At 45.3% G+C, this 19,006-nt stretch overlaps 1 protein-coding gene across 12 annotated transcripts in view; it reads left to right on the forward strand.

Annotated features, from left to right (window-relative positions):
• The window catches only part of LPP (LIM domain containing preferred translocation partner in lipoma), a 433,528-nt gene that overhangs the window by 141,195 nt on the left and 273,327 nt on the right, over positions 1-19,006 (forward strand). For 11 of the 12 annotated variants that reach the window (XM_054039565.1, XM_054039572.1, XM_054039570.1 and 8 more), the window contains one exon: positions 3,176-3,239. The exons of the other annotated variant lie outside the window; for it this stretch is intronic. The gene's annotated coding sequence lies outside the window, so the exon portion shown is untranslated. The remainder of the gene's footprint in view (positions 1-3,175; positions 3,240-19,006) is intronic. 12 annotated transcript variants of the gene reach the window in all.

The raw sequence follows: 19,006 nt of genomic DNA on the forward strand, positions 1-19,006 counted from the left end.
AATATCATCTCTCTCGAGATGCTGTCTTGCATTTGCATGGGGATGAAGTCAGCTAATCTAAAATGACTTTTCGATGTCTAAAACGCATGGTCTTATGATCCTAATCCATTGTTCAATATCCACACCCTGTCATTTCCGTTCTTTCCATATTTTTGCAAGAGTAAGTGTTTAAAATCTTGGCCTACTGGCCCAATAACAGTTTGACGAATTAAATTCTGGCCTGTCTCATTTTCCCCTGCAGCATTATTTGGATACAGAGTTCTTCATTTTCCCTGTCTTTAAAATTGTTCTGTACTGTTGCTGTGTGCTGTTAAACAAGTATATCAGTCTACTCTACAAGTGGTTGCATTTTGCCAATGGATGAAGGCCTCTTTACTCATAATCTGTAAAGTTTTTGAAGATCCTATATAAAATATATATAAAATGTTTAAACTAATCTGAATTTGGCTTCCTTTTCCAATCTGTTTTGTCTGACTTGGGTTTTAAACCAATCTCTTTACCATAGTATCAGAGTGCCTTTCTCCTCCCCCGGTCCCTTTTTCTGCAGCCTTTGTCCATTCCCAACCCAAAACAATCCTTGGTGAATAATACCTCAGGCCTCTGAAAAGAACAACTATTATCTTCTTGCCCAGCAGGCACTCACAACTCAGTTTTATGTTTTGTGTTCTCTTTGCCGCCCGCACCATGTTGCAGGGCTCTCCCTTTAGCCAGTTCACAGATGTAAAGCTGGAAGCACAACTGCACGTCCACACAAATCTGGTGAAATATTAACATGTGTTCAAAGCTATTGGGCTTTTATTTTTAAATACAAACACAGCCCAAAGATGTTGGTGAATCTTCAAGCATGATTTAAATAAATTATCCAAACTAAGATGGCAAAGATGCTGGTCTTCGGTAGAAGATATCGAACTGGGGGGAGGGGGTGGGCTGAGTTGAAAAGTTGATAGTCCAGATCCTCGGTTAGGCTGATTTAGACCAACTTCATCAACTTCAGTAGAGCGACATCAGTTGACTCCAGTTTAGTCTCAGGCCAGTGCATCCAGATGCAGATCTAAACTTCTGCCGCGTTCAGGGTTGTTTTGATTTGGTCCAGTGCAGAGATGAGGCCAGCAATGAAGTTCAGCACTAGATCCAAGCTCTCCAAAGTTTTAGGATCTGGGCTTTTGATTTGGGCGACTCTCTCTCCTTTTCTCAAACCCCTCTAAAAGACTCCTTTGATTAGGATTAATAATGACAATGCTGTTTATCCTCCAAAACTTTCCAAAGACAGGCTGGGGAAATGGACATGTGCATTTGTATAATTTGCTGCCCGTGCCAGTGGATTTTTGCTTAACGCCGTTGGCTATTCATGCTTAAATTGTAGCTCTGAAGCTTTCACTTTACTTTCACTTTCCAGCCGAGAAGACGCAACGCTACTGACACAGAGCAGTAAGCTTGTAACCCTGTGAGGACTTGAATTTCCTTTCTCCAAAAACAGATGCGTACAGTACAGCACACATGAGACGAGGCCTGGTGCTTACTAGCCCTGCTGTGTGCGGTATGAATGATTCATCATGCGTTGGTTTTTGGTCGCATTCGGGGCATTAGCTTAGAGCAGTCTCGATATGTAAGCAAGAATGAGCCTTTGAAGTCTCCAGTCTGCATGCTACATCAAATGGTGAGCAGACAATGTAACAGGCACAGAAAAGTCCTCTGCATTCATTTCCCCAATAAAAACAAAAAAACAACCAACCTGTGAGCACATGCTGCCTCCTCTGCAGTTATGTTTATCTGCTTCTCTGCTGTTACTTAATCTGGGTTTATAGTGTCTTTAAAATGTGAATGTACATTTTTTGCTCATGAGACAAATCCTTAGCAAGCTGCCTCCATGCATTATGTTCTTCAGTCCCGACCTGATGCAACCAACTGCTGTTATAGTTGTTTTCACACCCTTTCCTCCCTTGCTCATGGTGAACCTCATTCTGGGTGGCCCCCTGTGCCGTTCCAATCTGGGGGCTCTTCTGAGCAAAGACATATATGCCAATTGTCTAGTGGTTCTATGGACTGTGAGCAGATGCTGGCTTAAGAACTTTGTGGGCATCTTGTCTTAGTCATCTTCATTTCTGGCTCAAGGGTTGTGAGGAGAAACTCCAGTAAAGGCATCTCTACTTCTGACTTTGTAAAGAATTTGAACCCAGATCTTGAGACGTGAAAGGCCCTGGAGGCCTGCATCAATCCATGTTAAATGGGGTCATGTCCTTCTGGTACCGTGTTAGATCCCAGTCACCCTTTTGCTGCATGATGTTGGTCTCTGGATATCCACTTATCCTTGCACGTCAGCAAATGTATTGGCGAGGGATGGCTTGGAGAAATGAAGCGCTGTTGTTGCATTTATGCAAAACCTTTCACTGGTATCAAGTTGTTCTGGAGAAGAAGATAACAAGTAAAGTTCACAACAGGGCAGCCCGAAAAACACGGAAAGCACAGAGGCTAGGTGGGTGTGGAGGGTGGTCAACAGGCTACCAGCATCTAAGACCACGGGATGAAAAAACAGCTCATATTTGTGGTAACTTTGTCTGTCATGGCTGGTGGCTGTTCAGTGACCTGTGTGAAACGAGTTAGATCTCAATTTTAGTTCTTGTTGGTGTCCCTGTGGCAAACGTACCACCACACGTGGTAGTAGCTGATGGTTCTAGAAGGGAAGCTAAGGGCTAGATGGAGAAGCAACAGCTTTTTTGTCTTGTTCTCTTCCCCCACTGCCTCCCCACCTGAAGGGAGTCCCCTCCAGCTCAGGGAGAGGACGCATGTTAAGGGTTGTGGGCAAAAGGCCGTCTGTTCGGGAGTTAGAGAGGACTTTGTTAACCAAGCCACTGCCTTTCACCATCTCTAAATCGATTTAAAACAAATAGCTTCTCTCTCAAATAAACCCCATCTTACTCTAGCACCAGTTCAGAGTTAATCTCTCCAGAGAGAGGGTGAAAAGCCCTTATGTGGGGGAAAAAAAGGGACAGACGGACATAGGACTTGTAGTAAGGGAAAGGGCTTGCTCTGTGATCATTAGAGAAGGTCTGAGGGCTTATTAGCCCATTTGTTTTTTTTGCTGAAGCGATGTATCCAGCTTGATCTACTTATGGCAGTTACGAAGTTCAAGGGTTTGATTCTAATTTGGAAACATCTTTATCTGCTTCTTCTACAGAGACCCTTCAGCGTTCCTGTAAGTACGTCTCATCCTGGGCTTGGAGGGCGCCTCCTGACTTGAGGTGAGAGGGGAATGGGGTCCCTATGCTTGGTAAACTGCTCATTTTAGGATTTACGTGGGGATCTAGGGACCTGATTTGCTGGCTGCTGTGGTCACCCCAGCACCCTCCGAGTTGTATCCAGATTGGCTTAAGTCTCACATACCTTCAGTGCACGGCAATAAAGAAAAGAGCACATCTCAATCATTAGAAGGACCTAAAGAGAAATCTATATATGCTGCTAAGGTAGTTGGGTCATTCTTCAGGCTCACCCATTCTTTTAAAGTGACTGAAGGTATTTATCAGGAACCAAAGCTCGGCCTGAGAAACAGTTCTGAACCTTCAGCAACGGCCCCTCGTCGAATGATCTGACGCACCCCTTAGTTTGCTCTTCGCTTCTGTCCCAAGGTAGGATCATTAAATCCTAGTGAAGAGGCTCCGTCAGGTAAGAACGTTTGAAAGGGAACATTGTCAAAGTAGGTCCATTCTCAGTCCTTAATCAACCGTGACAGCATCCCAGGGGGCAAACGAGAGGTTTGCTCTTGAGTCATGGTAATTGGCATAGAACAAGGCATGGGTAAGCCATGCTAAAACTGGGAACGGAGGAATATAGATTCATAGCTGGTAGGTTTGGAATAGCAATTTCTGTCCCACGACAAGCAAGAACTGTTTGCCACCGATAGACGGGTGATGAAAAGGGAGATAAAGTGCAGCCGTGAGAGGCTGGTGTCCAGTTAGTTTTCCCCAAGGAAAAAAATGCATAATGTCGACATGCAGGCGCGTGGTCCTTCTTTTACCTGGTGATGTTTAAGCGTCTTCGACATTACTATGTGGCTTGTGTGTATGAGAGGGGCCAGAGAACTAACATCTGTAGCTTTTCATGCTAAGAGCGATCAGCGTACATGATATAGGGTGTATGTCGATGGCCTGTATTGGGCAAGAAAGAATTCCCTTCCTCACCCTCCCATGCCCACATAGACCAAGGGCATGATTATTGTGGTGTGTTAGGGGGTTGTGTCCGCCTTCTTTTGTAGTATCAGTTGCTGGTTGCTGCTCCAGGCATGGCAGCAGATTAGATAGCCGCATGGTCAGAGCTATGATGGCAGGTTAGTGGACTCAATGGCCAATGGTCGGAGCCAATATAGCTACTTCCATGTTGCTGTGCTATTCAGTGGCATGAGAGCCGTGGTCCTGCTATGTCGCTGCTCACCACGTGTTACAGCGCTGAGGGTTTCCGGAGGTGCGGCGGACGGGCTGGAACTCCCTGTGTGGGCATATATCCAACCAAGGGAGTATCCGAGAGCGTGTTCTTCAGAACGCTGATCTCTCCAGCTGTGGCAGCATCCTGGGATGGCAGGCGGTCGCACTGCAGAGAGCCTAAGAAAACATACCTGGAAATACCGTCGGGGTTTCAAAGCAGCAGCCAGTGTGTGCGGTTTCCTTTCCTCCATTCCGTCGCCGTCACCGAGCCAGCTTTCATCCTACACTTTCACTCCTTCTTCCTCATCCTTCCTCCCCCTTCCTTTCTTTTGCTTGTGGCCTGTAAATTATGGTGAGCTGGAGATGAGTTTTCAGCATCCTGTTTACTGCAAACAGTTGAGGACGTTAATAAATGGTGAGCTAGGAAGGCGGGCAAGGGATTAATAAACAGAGGATGGGAGATTAATAATAATTCTCAGGGGAATTTGATTCAAGGCCTGCACTCCCCAGCTGCTGGGTTACTGAAGATTAATGGCAGGTCTCTTGTTAGCGTTACTGTCTCTCTGCCATGCCTTCCTGACAATATCTAATAAACTGTCCAAATTAAACAGCTGCCAACACTGAATCTATACTTCTTTTGATACCTCTCTTTTTATAAAGGTGGGGGTAACCTCCTCCCTCTCGATGATATCCGTCCTTCTGTCCATGCCATATTCACCTGCCCCTTCCTCTGCACTGTTGCTCTTGGGAGTGGGGAAGGAGAGGTTTTTGCTATGTAATAAAAAGATAATTATCATCTATAGCATTGTGAGTTCTCGGGCTGACAGGGAAGTGTGCGCAGTTTTTACGATGAGAAAATATATCGTGAAATTGATCCTGCCACCGTGCTCCAACAAATTGTTCGTTACCGTGTGCCCCATAGCAAGAGAATGATTTCATCTCTCTTGACCATTTGTTCAGCATCGCTCCTGTGGAAAATTGGGCTTTTATCTATTGCGTCTAGCCTGTGATTGGGCCCTGCATCAGATTAGATCACTGTCAGAAATCTATCCTTGCTGAGAGCAAATTCAGTCAGACCTAGAGAGCATTGCAGTGCGGCATGGGCAGGCTTTATTTGGTAGATACTGTCCCAGTGCAAGCTGCCACAGTGCACCCCCCCTTGTAGTCAGGTGTGGGTGAACTCTGCCATTATATTTCCCCTCACATCTGGAGTACAAGTCCAGGCAGGCTTTAGGAGGGTCCACTCTTCATTTATTTAGCAGAAAAGGCCAGCAAAAAATATGAGCAAAACATTTGTCCCAGCATTCTAGCTGGGGGGACCCAGTAAGTCCCAGTCCATCTGTCTCCCACCCAAGTCCACTGCTTGCCTCCATCCTGGTTCTTCATCTGGGATTCTTTCAGTTCAAGTCTCTGCCCCTGGGATGCAGCCTTAAGAGGATCCTTGTCCGGAAGCAGGCGTCCATGAAGATCCATCCGCGACAGTTCTTTCCCCGCAGCGGTGCGTAGTTCGTGTCCGGTTGGGGTTTCCTGCTACTGTCTGGCTGAGACCAGGTCCTCCTGGATGCCTGCCAACGGCAGCTGTCTCTCTGTGAATCTCCCAGCTCCAAGAGTGACCTTCCAGACTCTTGCTCTGGTGGACTCCCTGGAGAGCTGTGTGTCCCCAGGCGCATCTAGGCCCTCTGCTCTAGGAGCCCTCCTCATCCGGCCTTCTGGGAGCTCCTCTCCTCAGGAGCTGCCGGTGTCCATGGGAGTCTCTCTCCTCACTGAACTGGGTAGGAAACCCTTTTGCGAAGGAAAGCTGTCTTTATTTGGGGTGATGGAATAACTGTAGCAATTAACAGATACTTGCCACAGAGTATTATGGCTGGCCCAAGAAGACATGGTGAATTTGGCCCTAGAAATCTAAAATTCATCGAAGAACAACACGGCTTCAAAGTGTGACCAGAAATGGACCAAAGCTGTGGTTCTCCTTTATTTCCCTCTAGCACCATCTGTATGCAAATGGCCCTGCCTGACAACCTGGGCAAAGATCCATTAGAACAGCATAGGAATTAACAGCGGCAGAGCGGGGAACGCAAATTTCGATCATGCCAGTTACCATCAGCTCCTCCTTGCAACTAACTGCCCCGGCTGGCTCATTAATAGTTAATTAGTAAATGAGCACTTGGACCCAATAAAGGTAACCCCGACTTCCGGTAAAGGGATCAGTTGCCTAGTGACACACACAAACAAAGCGTGTGTGCAGTCCTAGTAGATACAAAATACATTAAGATTGCAAAGTCCTTGCATTGGAGAGCGGAATCACCATCTCTTAAGTGTCTAATCCCAAGCATAGCCTGAGATTGCATTGGCCTCGAAATCACTGGCCATTATTTCTAGGGCCTTATCAAATTCACAGCCAAGAAAAACATCTCATGGACCATGAAATTTAGCTTTGGAGGAGAGGGGGAGAGCAGGAGCTTCTACCTTGCCCCTGGTTCCTGCTGCTACTGCCCTCTGGGCTGGGGAGGGACGGGAGTTGCTCTTCCCCTGCACGGCCACGCTCAGGGTGGGGGAGATCAGACCCGCCTCTGGGTACCTACCCCAGCTGCTCTGAAGGCAGCCCAGAAGTAAGGATGGCAATCCCGCAACCCCCCTACAACAGCTTTGCGATACACTCCCTGCCCCTCCCCTGACTCCCTTTTGGGTCGGGACTCCCCCGGTTACAACACCGTGAAATTTCAGATGTAAATATCTGAAAACCTGAAACTGACTAATTTTCAAATGCTGTCACCTTGAACTTGACCAGAATGGACCATCAATTTGGCTGGGCCCTAACTAGTATCCCAGTAATGTGGATTCTGCCTGTATTTCCTGAGGCATCTGATAGTGTGTGACATGCCCACTAAGTATACTGCAATGTCCTGGTGTTTCTCTGTGCATTCTTGGTCACCATGATTTCATCAGTGAACTGGAGGAGAAAGCCTTGAAAAAAAGGAAAAGCCCTGCAGCTGAATGGTTTTATTTGTTGTTTTAAATCTGACTCTTGTGAAATACAGAATGATCAATCACTCACAACTAACAAAATGTTTTTGTTTTCCTTTACAAAAGCATATGGGAGCTACAGGCAAAGCATATGGGCGTTTTTAGGAAAACATATTGGTGAATGGACAAATTTAAGTGGTGCCAATATGCTTTAGATGTCTGGCTAGACCAGTACTCTACTTGTTGGCACGCTAATCCTGCTACGAGATTTCCGGAGGTAGCATATGATGAGTGGTGTGTAACTGCTCTTGCGGGAACACAGCCGGTTGCATTGAACCCACGTTTAAATAACACTGCGATCCCTATTCCACATATATTGCAGCCACGCCACTTCTGACTGTAAGAGTCATGTTTGTGGCTGCAAATCCCCTTGATTCAGTGGATTGCACCGACAGCTCTGTTTGCAGCTAGGGGATACGCAGGAGCTATCTATCTAGGTTTTTATACTGAGATGGAGGTTTCATGATGCCAGCTGCTGTCCTGAAGGGCACACAATTTAAATAGACGTGACAGAGACAGGCAAGGAGAAAGCAAGTTTATTATTCTTAATTTTGCAGATGGGGAACTGAGGCCCAGTGAGAATAAGTCTGTGGCAGAGGTGGGAATCGCACTCAAATCTTCTGAGTGCCAGTCCAGTGCCTTAGCCTCATCCGTTCTGGGTGATCTGTTATAAATGTAGTGTACATTATTTACTTTAGCTACTGTGTGTCCTTGAGACAGTTTCCTACTTTAGTATGCCAGCAGTATCGTTAACATCTTTCTGTGCTGCAGTTCTCCGCATCACTGGAAATCCAGGCAAAAGAAGTAGGCTCTTCATAGAAATCTCTTCTGAGCTCTGCTGTAACAGCTTCAAATGTAAAGAAAAAAAAAAGTGATTCCTAAATGTTAGAGCTTGAAAAATATGCTCTGCTCCTTGTCACAATATTTAATACAAAGTGCTATTTACAGTAATGAATCAAAATGTCAGTTTTAAAAATATGAAGTGTCAGAGTGTTCCTACTTTGCAGAAAAGTTTGATATGACAGTTTGTTAATCATATGACTATTACATCAAATGTGGCTTGCAGCACTTTTACTCAACCAGGGTTCCCCCCGCCACCTCCTTTCCACTGCTAATTCCTGGTGCAGTGATCTGACTGAATACACTCTGATTAGATGCTTGAAACATCCGGGGGCTAAGTTCATTTGTTATTGCAATGCAGTCACAAACTGGATACAGTTAAACGGCTAATTGATGGTTGTGCATGGGCTGAGCACACTCAGATAGTTTTATTTTAAAACATCCTATAACGGTGGGCTTGGTTCTCCAGTGCCCTGCAGCATCTTGTCATTTACATTAGTAGGAAGTTGAGGGCAAAATGCTAACTGGGAATGTTGTAATTGACACCTACTTTGCACTGGTGTCAAAGGGGAAAGGATATATTTATAGATGAGGTGAAGAAAATGAGAGAAGGCTGTTCTAGAGGGTAGGAATCAGAGAGGAGAAAGCTCTGGCTACTTCTTCAATGGTGGGATTGCGTGAAGAGCGAGAGAGGAGGCCAGTGTGGGATGAATGGCAACCCAAGAGAGATGACACTCATAAGGCTTTTAAAAGCACTGTAGAGCAGTTTGGGGTTGTAGACGAAAATGAACGAGGTGGCACTGGAGCAGGGTGAGGGGAAGAAGAGGTGTGGTTGCATTCCTTGTGTGCGGGGTGTGGCATTCTGTAGGCTTGGGAGCTGGGGCACGGGGGTGACATATTGAGGATAACGGCATTGATCAGCATAGTAGACGTGAAGGCCTGCGTGAGAATTTCAGCAGCAAAGGTGGAGTCATGGTGGCGGCATAAGGCATGGATGAAAGGCTGATAAACAGCTGATGGCATTGGCCGACAGGCTGCAGACAGCCAGTTCTTGGGGCGAATTTGCTCATGGCAAATTCTGGATCCTATGTTATCATTTTTAAAAATAGTATTTCTGTCAACTTCATTAAGTCTGTTGCGTTGCTCGCTGTGCTACTCATTCTACACTGGCAAATTGATTCTTATTCAAATATTTTACACAAGCCACGTTTCAATTGTTAGTGCAATGATTTTTTCTTGTATCATTATTGCAACGGATGGAAAAATAACTCTAACAGATGTGTGATTAGCAGGGCATGAAATTAAAAATGTTTGCGCACAAGCAAAAAGGTTGTTTACTACCAAATCCCTCACTTGTAATTGAGTAATATTAAAGTTGGCCATAAGATTATCCAACACAGACATGGTTCAGTTCCTGCCACCTCTTTACCTCTTTCCCCCTCCCCCTCCTCTGCCCCCCCCCCTTCCGGTTCCTGAGTCTTGACAGGAAGGTAACAAAATGTAAAGGCTGGGATAGATTTTCAAAACTGCGTTGCTTCCACTCTGGAACCTAAGATCTCAATAAAGGAAAACATTTAGATATTGGAAAGCAGAAAAGCATGTAGGCCCAGATTTTTAAAGGCATTTAGATTTACTGCAACACCTACATCTCGCTTTCAAAAGGGATCTAGGCAGATTTTTAAAGGTATTTAGATGTTGACCATCAATGGGATTTAGGCACTTTAGTCCACATCTAACCAAGTGCCAAAAACCCATTGACAGTCAACACCTAAATACCTTTAAAAATCTGGATCTCTATCATGTAAGTCCCATTGATAGGGCTGGTTGAAAATTTTATGTTAAAACTGTTCTGATGAAAACTTTGGGTTTTTGACTAAATGCATTTTTTCCCTTGAAGTGCCTGGAGAGCAATGATATTTGGGGGCGGGGGCTTTCTCTTACTCTGTTTGACAGTGGCCAACGCAGGGGGGTGCCGTTCTGAATTGGTAACTACCATGATGCAGATAATAAATAACAAATAATGATCTTGGGCTATGAATGAGCTGCTAATCCATTGTGAATCCTGGCTCACTCCCATACAGATGAACTGATCGTCAAAGTATGATGCCCCAAATAAGGTGACAAGTCAGACTGTTGAGATTATTAGTGGATTTCTACTTAGCATTCTCCTAGTGATTCTAAACTAGTAATGAGATGGAGAGGAGAGGTATAGTGAGTGTAGTAAGCTGATGGATGTTTGGACTTACCTTCGAAAAATTGTGGAAGATGAGAAAGATTCCAGAGAACTGGAAAAGGGCAAATATAGTGCCAAGCTATAAAAAGGGGAATTACGGACCAGTCCACTTAACTTCAGTACCCAGAAAGATAATGGAGCAAATAATTAAGCAATCAATTTGCAGACAGCTAGAAGATAATAAGGTGATAAGTAACCGTCAGCATGGATTTGTCAAGAACAAATCATGTCAAAGTAACCCGGTAGCTTTCTTTGACAGGGTAACAAGCCTTGTGGATGGGGGGAAGCGGTAGGTGTGGTATATCTTGACTTTAGTAAGGCTCTCAGACACGGCCTTCCCATAAATAAACTAGGGAAATACAACCTAGATGGAGATACTATAGGGTAGGTGTATAGCTGATTGGAAAACTGTTCTCAGAGAAAACTGTTCTCATGGTCAAGCTGGAAGGGCATATCCATTGGGCTCCAGTCCTGTTCAAGATCTTCATCAATGATTAGATAATGGCATAGAGAGTACACTTATAAAGTTTGCAGATGGTACCAAGCTGGGAGGGTTCCAAGTGCTTTGCAGGATAGGATTAAAATTCAAAATGATCTGGACAAACTGGAGAAATGGTCTGAAGTAAATAGGATGAAATTCAATAAGGACAAATGCAAAGTGCTCCACTTAGGAAGGAACAATCAGTTGCACACACACACACAATGGGAAATGACTGCCTAGGAGGGAGTACTGCAGAAAGGGATCGGGGGGTCATAGTGGACCACAAGCTAAATATGAGTCAACAGTGTAACACTGTTGCAAAAAAAGCGAACATCATTCTGGGATGTATTAGCAGGAGTTTGTGAGCAAGATACGAGAAGTAATTCTTCCGCTCTACTCCACGCTGATTAGGCCTCAACTGGAGTATTGTGTCCAGTTCTGGGCGCCACATTTCAGGAAAGATGGGGACGAATTGGAGAGAGTCCAGAGAAGAGCAACAAAAATGATTAAAAGTCTAGAAAACATGACCTATGAGGGAAGATTGAAAACAATTTGTTTTGTTTAGTCTGGAGAAGAGAAGACTGAGAGGGGACATAACAGTTTTCAATGTTACACGGAGGAGGGAGAAAAAATATTCTCCTTAACCTCTGAGGATAGGACAAGAAGCAATGGGCTTAAATTGCAGCAAGGGAGGTTTAGGTTGGACATTAAGAAAAAAAACTTCCTGTCAGGGTGGCTAAGCACTGGAATAAATTGCCTGGGGAGGTTGTGGAATCGCCATCGTTGGAGATTTTTAAGAGCAGGTTGGACAAACACCTGTCAGGGATGGTCTCGATAATACTTAGTCCTGCCCTGAGTGCAGGGGAATGGACTAAAAGACCTCTCGAAGTCCCTTCTAGTCAGGGCTGGCTCTAGGGTTTTGGCTGCCCCAAGCAGCCAAAACAAACAAACAAACAAACAAAAAGCCGCGATCGTGATCGCGATCTGCGGTGGCAATTCAGCGGGAGGTCCTTCGCTCCCAGGAGGAGTGAAGGACCGTCCGCCAAATTGCTGCCGAATACCTGGACGTGCCGCCCCTCTCCGGAGCGGACGCCCCAAGCACCGGCTTGACAAGCTGGTGCTTGGAGCCGGCCTTGCTTCCAGTTCTATGATACTGTCCTTGGGCTCTGTCACTGACTTCTTGGTTCCATCACTAACTTTGCTGTGTGAACTTAATTCAGTCACTTAAGCCTTCTGGCCTGCTATTTATCCATCTGGAAAATGGGATAATACTGAGGCAATTATCAGGGGTTTGTATTAATGAGGCTTAATTAATGCATTTATGTGGTCCCTCTCACTGGAGCATCTGTGTATTATTTCGTTTCTTATTTGAGTTGGGGTGATAGCATCTGAACTTCCACATCTGGGCTGTATCAGGCTGGGAGGTCAAATGGACTCCCAATTTTCTACCAATAGGCATGCTGGTGGGTGCCTGGAGATTAAGAGTACAGTGGATGAAAAAAAAATTAGCTTTTGTTGATCCGCTGTAGTTGCAGTTGATTCCTGGCATTTGCCTCTGTGTATTGCATGTGTGCACATGCAGGGGGAAGGAACCAAAGGAGGGCTAATGTGATCAGGACAGATTCGCATTTTAAAAAATTCTTAACTGAGCAAAGCCGTAAAATTGTCCAAGTGAATTCTTGAGCGAAGCAGCTGCAGGTCATAAAACCAAAGGTCTATCATTCAGAGATACCAAAAAATCCCTTTCTGTATCAGCCTGGCCTCTGACCTATTCCTTCCATATAAGGTTGAGAGCTTTAATGTTTGCTTAATTTTCTTCCAGAGCAATTTATGATGGTCTTAGTAAGAGCTATGGATCCCCACCACAGGGCTAACTATGAATCATGTTCCTTTGTCAGCTGGAATAACTTGTTCTCTCGCCTTCTTGTCCTGTCTCACTTAGAATCAATTTGTATATACATCACGTTTTAGATTCCTTTCAACTGTGAATACATTGTGCTTATAAAGCACTTTTCATCTGTAGATCTCAAAGGGCGATACAGAAGTGGGTAAATATTATCCCCAATTTTACAAACGAGACAGTGAGGTACAAAAAGGTTGCACAGGTTGCTCAGCATGGGGCAGAGAGTGGGGGCTAGAACCCCGATCTCTCACCTCACAGACCTGCGCTTTACTCCTGGGGGAATTCTGTGCCAAAAAAAAAAAAAAAAAAATTCGCTGCCAAAATTTTTTAAAATTCTGTGCGCGCTATTTTAAAATTCTGTAAATTGTGTTTGTCAAAAGAACACTACATAATCACACCAGTTTCAATTATTTTCCTAATTTTATTTCAAAATACCTGGGAGCAATTGTTACAGACATACAAAAATTCCTCCAGGAGGAGAGAGTTAAAGAAACCCCTATGACAACCCAGTTCCTGTTTCTCTTTCCCCACCCCTCCTGAGCTCACCCAGGGGGCCAGATACCCACACCCCCTTCCCACCCAGAGCCTAGTTGTGGGGCCCCCTCTTGACCAGATATGCCCCCCCCCCCAGCCCAGCCATGGGCCCCCACCGGCCCTGACATCTGGCCATGATCCCCCCCATCCCTCAGAGCCAGGGATCTAGAGGGTGAAACAGCGTGATGCTGGGTCCCAGGCTTGTGTGGAGTCTTCTGCATGCCCCCGCCTCCTTCCCTCAAGGCGTGCTGGGAACTGCAGCTGCTAGGAACTCAGTACTCTTCTCTACCCCCCCCCCCCTCCACCAGTGTCTTCTATGTGAGAACTGGGCTCTGCCGGATCCAGCAGCCCCTAGTGGCGACCAGCAGCACGGCAGCCCATTTCTGTGGGGGAAAGGAAATTCTGCATGCAAAACATCAAGTTCTGCAAAATTCTGCATTGCGCAGTGGTGCAAAATTCCCCCAGTAATAGTGCTTTAACCAAAAGGCCTTTTCATCCAGACAAAAGCACTCCTGTACTTTCCAGTTTTGCATTGGTAGAGCAGGTAGTTAAAATGCAAGCGAGTTTTACCTTGCTTAAATGGACTAAAGAGAATGTGTTGGTTATTTAATGGAGAGATTTTTCCAAAGTGGAGTTGGGTGTGCATCCTCTGGGAATTGGGTGCCTAGCTCTGTTTTGTGCCTGTGAAAATCTCCTTTTTTTTTCTATTAGTTAAAAAAACAAAAAACAACAACAGAAACTACCTAATTTGGTGACGTATTATTGTACAATCCATCCAGACTTCGCTTCCATATTTCGGGGTTAGTGAAGCTCTGTAAAGTTGTCAGAGATGCTGGTACAGTCATTTACTGAAATGAAAATTACACAGCAGCCCTCAGTGCCGTGCAAGAAAAAAATGGCATATGCTTTCAAAAAGCACGGTTAGCCTCACAAAGACCTGAGTGTCTTCTGCAGGTCCAGAGTTCCTTCCTATTTGAAAATGTTTTACTGCCTGGTATCTGCCAGCTTTATCATCTTGCTTACCATCCGTGACTTTTTTGGGGTTTGGCTGCTCTTGTAATGTGCCAGTCTGACCATAAGAAGGGGACTAAGGGACTTATACTGGATGCCTTTTGCATGGGAAATTCCATTTGAGCCGGAGCCCGACCGCTTGAAGAGCTGACAGCATTGGACCCTGTATCATATAGATGGAGCGGCTGAGATACCTTCTCTGGCTGTTCTTGCCTTTATTGCATTAGCTATTGTCTAAGAACATTGCTTCAATACAGCCGCTGATTGATGTGCACTGTGACCAATAATGGTATTTTCAGGATATAGTCACTTGTATTTGGTTTCTATTTGACCTTGTGCATCTCCGCCTCTTGAGAAATATGAAGGAGCACTGAGCAGAATGCTCCATGTTTGTGGTTAAGGACAGGTCAAATCTTGGTGTACCAGCAACTGCTCTTCCCCCAAAGGTTCCCCATGTAAGGTCCCGTTCGGTATTTCTCTTTTTTGGCTGTTTAATAAAATCCCTAGGTCAGTGTGCAAACGACTGAACTTCTCAGGCACCACTTCCCCTATTTCAGAAACTCAGACACAGGCAACCTACAGCACTGCCATAAAGAAATGTGTTCTAAGGAGACCAGCTCAGGGTTCTGTTCTCTAGTCACGTCCACGTTTTTAACAGCTTCTTAAAAAAAACAAAAAAAACCTGTGTGACTTTAGAGCTGGTGCCAGACTGACTCTTCTGGAAACAGAACTCCTCTGTCCATCCCCAGAACAAGTACAGTTCAGGATGGGGTTGGGGCTAAGGTACTGGGACTTGGGAGATTGGGTTCAGTTTCCTGCTCAGCCACTGACTTCCTGACTGACTTTAGGCACGTCACTTAGGCCCAGATTTTTAAAGGTGTTTAGGCGTTGCTTCACTCACCATTGCAACATGTAAGTCTGATTTTCAAAAGTGGCTTAGCACTCAGGAGCCTAAATCTCATTTAAAGCCACTGGGACTTAGACTCCTAAAGTGCCTAATTCCCTTTTAAAAATGACACTTTTAAAAATCTGGGTCTGAGTTTCTCTGGGCCTCAGTTTCCCATCTGTAAAATGGGGATAATGATGCTTCCCTACCTCACAGGGAAGTTTGTGAAGATAAACTCATTATTGCTTGTCGGGTGGCTCAGCTATCAAGGCTATGCAAGTACCTTGCTTGCCTTGAGATAGCGGCAGTGCAAAATCATAGACTCAGAGAATATCAGGCTCAGAAGAGACCTCAGGAGGTCATCTAGTCCAATCCCCTGCTCAGTGCAGGCCCAACCCCAGCTAAATCATCCCAGCCAGGGCTTTGTCAAGCCTGGCCTTAGAGGTTTTTAAGGATGGAGATTCCACCACCTCCCTAGGTAACCCATTCCAGTGCTTCACCTCCCTCCTAGTGAAATAGTGTTTCCTAATATCCAACCTAGACCTCCCCCACTGCAACTTGAGACCATTGCTCCTTGTTCTGTCATCTGCCACCACTGAGAACAGCCGACCTCCATCCTCTTTGGAACGCCCCTTCAGGTAGTTGAAGGCTGCTATCAAATCCCCCCTCATTCTTCTCTTCTGCAGACTAAATAAGCCCAATTCCCTCAGCCTCTCCTCGTAAGCCATGTGCCCCAGCCCCCGATCATTTTCGTTGCCCTCTGCTGGACTGTCTCCAATTTGTCCACATCCTTTCTGTAGTGGGGCCCCCAAAACTGGATGCAATACTCCAGATGTGGCCTCACCAGTGCCGAGTAGAGGGAAATAATCACTTCCCTCGATCTGCTGGCAATGCTCCTAGTAATGCAGCCCAATATGCCGTTGGCCTTCTTGGCAACAAGGGCACATTGCTGACTCATATCCAGCTTCTCGTGCACTGTAATCCCTAGGTCCTTTTCTGCAGAACTGCTGCTTAGCCAGTCAGTCCCCAGCCTGTAGCAGTGCATGGGATTCTTCTGTCCTAAGTGCAGGACTCTGCACTTGTCCTTGTTGAACCTCATTAGATTTTTTTGGGCCCAATCCTCCAGTTTGTCTAGGTCACTCTGGACCCTATCCCTATTCTCCAGCATATCTACCTTTCCCCCCCGGTTTAGTGTCATCTGCAAACATGCTGAGGGTGCAATTCATCCCATCATCCAGATCATTAATGAAGATGTTGAACAAAACCAGCCCCAGGACCAACCCCTGGGGCACTCCGTTTGATACCGGCTGCCAACTAGACATTGAGCTGTCGATCACTACCCATTGAGTCCGAACATTTAGCCAGCTTTCTAGCCACCTTGTAGTCCATTCATCCAATCCATGCTTCTTTAACTTGCTGGCAAGAATACTGTGGGAGACCGTATCAAAAGCTAATGTTTTCACCCCTCAGTTCACAGAGAGCGTGCTAAAGTCGTGGTATATCATATCCACCGCTTTCCCCATATCCACAGAGCCAGTTATCTCCTCATAGAAAGCCATCAGGTTGGGCTGGCATGACTTAGACTTGGTGAAATTCCCCACCTCTGTGCCCTTTCCCTTGCCTATGCTACCATCTAGCCATCGGATGTTAACAACTTGATGCTCTGGGTAAAAACCAAACCAGAGATGTAAGCAACTCTGTAGCCCATTAATGTAGACTGAGTTAACTAGCACCATTGCCCGTAGTTCTCTATCAGCTGCCGTCACATCAGGTTGCTTATGCTGATGGCATGACCCGACTGCTAATAAGAGTTATTACAAGATCGTGTCTCTGTTTGTGTGTTGTTCCTTCTCGTATGCAATAGTTAGGCAAACCTGCGTGGAGGGTTTGATCATTATCTGAATGTCGCTGAAGGGAGGGAAAAAAGCCCATCTGTTCTACAAAGAGACAGTCAAAAGAGCGGGCTCTGTGACTAAATAAATTCACATCTGTTAAGCAGAGCCATCAAACGGCAGGCAGGGGACCAAATGCAAATCATATGTTGAAACCACAACTATGAGTGAGATGGCATACAAAAAAGGGTGCCTGGAAGTATTGATCCATGTGAGTGGCCTCTGGTTTTTCTAATTATTCTCTTTCCCCTATATCAGTTCGCTGTGCAAATGAAGCACCACCACAGTGACACGTGCGTGTGTTTTTCTTTGTGCATGATTAAGCAACTTCACTGCACCATTTTGAGCTACGAGCTCATAGCAGCAATCGGAAGCCGAGTAGAGCAATGAACTGCAGTAGCAGAATGTAGAGGACTGGTAGGCCCAGGTGGCTAACAGTTCAGACTAAAGCTAGTCCCCAGAAACATGACCGCAGTAAGGATTAGCACCGAGGTTGCTAGCCTTAAAATATTGGCCTGCCTTTGGCAGTGGTTCCCTTTTTGGGAAGTCTTATTTACTGCCATCTAGAGGGAGCCTAGTAGAGACAGACTGGAACTATCCCCTTTATTATTTGTATTGCCTGTATAAACAAAGGGACAACCCAGACCTCTGCTTTGGTTGGACTGCCAGCCCCCGACTGTTCTGAGACTTGTCTTGGCAATTCAATTATTTTTTCAGCATCAAAACAAACAAACAAACAAAAGTGGGTATAAAGAATAATGAAGAAGGCAAGACTTCTTTATAGCATATCTGGAAAAGTCTTCTGCCTGAGGAGTACATTTCTTTATACATCTGCTAACTGCACACAGTGAAATTTTTTGAACATTTTGTTGTTGTTGAAAAATGGACTTTTTTTCAAAATCAGAATTTTACTTTTTTGGAAATTTTACATTTTTGATAAAAATGAAAAAAAAAATAGCTACTTTTGAATTGTGTACATGTTTCCCGCTCTTTGCTCCCCTCTTTTCAGTGGCAAAAGGGAAAAAGGACAAGAGGGGGGGAAATGGATGGAAGAGGGGAAACAAAAAAGGACAGTTCCAAAATCTGACAATTATTGATAAAAATTCAAGTGAACGGGAAATCATCCCTTTCTGTAACTTGCAGAACAGCAATGGCTTTGAAAATGTTTATTTAATTTTTTGGGGCTAGCTCTCTGACTAACTCAACAGTGTCCCTTTGCAAAGCATAAATAGGAGGTGGTGGCTCAAGTGATCTATACATTGGCCTTGAAACACCTCGACGCTCTGAAGTCACAGGTTTTGATTCTTGGCTGGGCCACCGTAGCCCTTTCTATTTCGGAGGTGGATTGGTCTGCATGAGTTTTCTTGAGGCAACCTCAAGAATTGAGAGACCTGTTCGATTTGAGTACATAAAGATTGCCCAGTACTTCCTACACCCAGTATTCTTGCCCCCGTCCCCGCTAGTTATCCTACTGTGCCATGGGTGACGTTTTCAAAAGTGACCACTGGCTACTGGATGTCCGACTTAAGGCCGGCTTTGTGCAGATTCTGCCCACAGCTCCAGTCACAACAACAGGTGCCCAGGACTTGTGCACCTCAGGCCTGAAGAGGTCTCAAGCTGAACACTTGAAATCAGGGGCCAATTCTGAAAAATTGGCAGTAATTGTCTGCCCCACAGGTGACCCCATTTTGCTGGCGATGGGGTTCCTGTACATATGTACAGTAGTTTATGAAGCAGTTCAGATCTTTGGGGTTGAAAGGACTGTCAGATATTAGTACCTGTATTAT

Source organism: Malaclemys terrapin, chromosome 9 (genome assembly GCF_027887155.1).
Source record: "Malaclemys terrapin pileata isolate rMalTer1 chromosome 9, rMalTer1.hap1, whole genome shotgun sequence".
NCBI classification, from domain to species: Eukaryota; Metazoa; Chordata; order Testudines; family Emydidae; genus Malaclemys; species Malaclemys terrapin.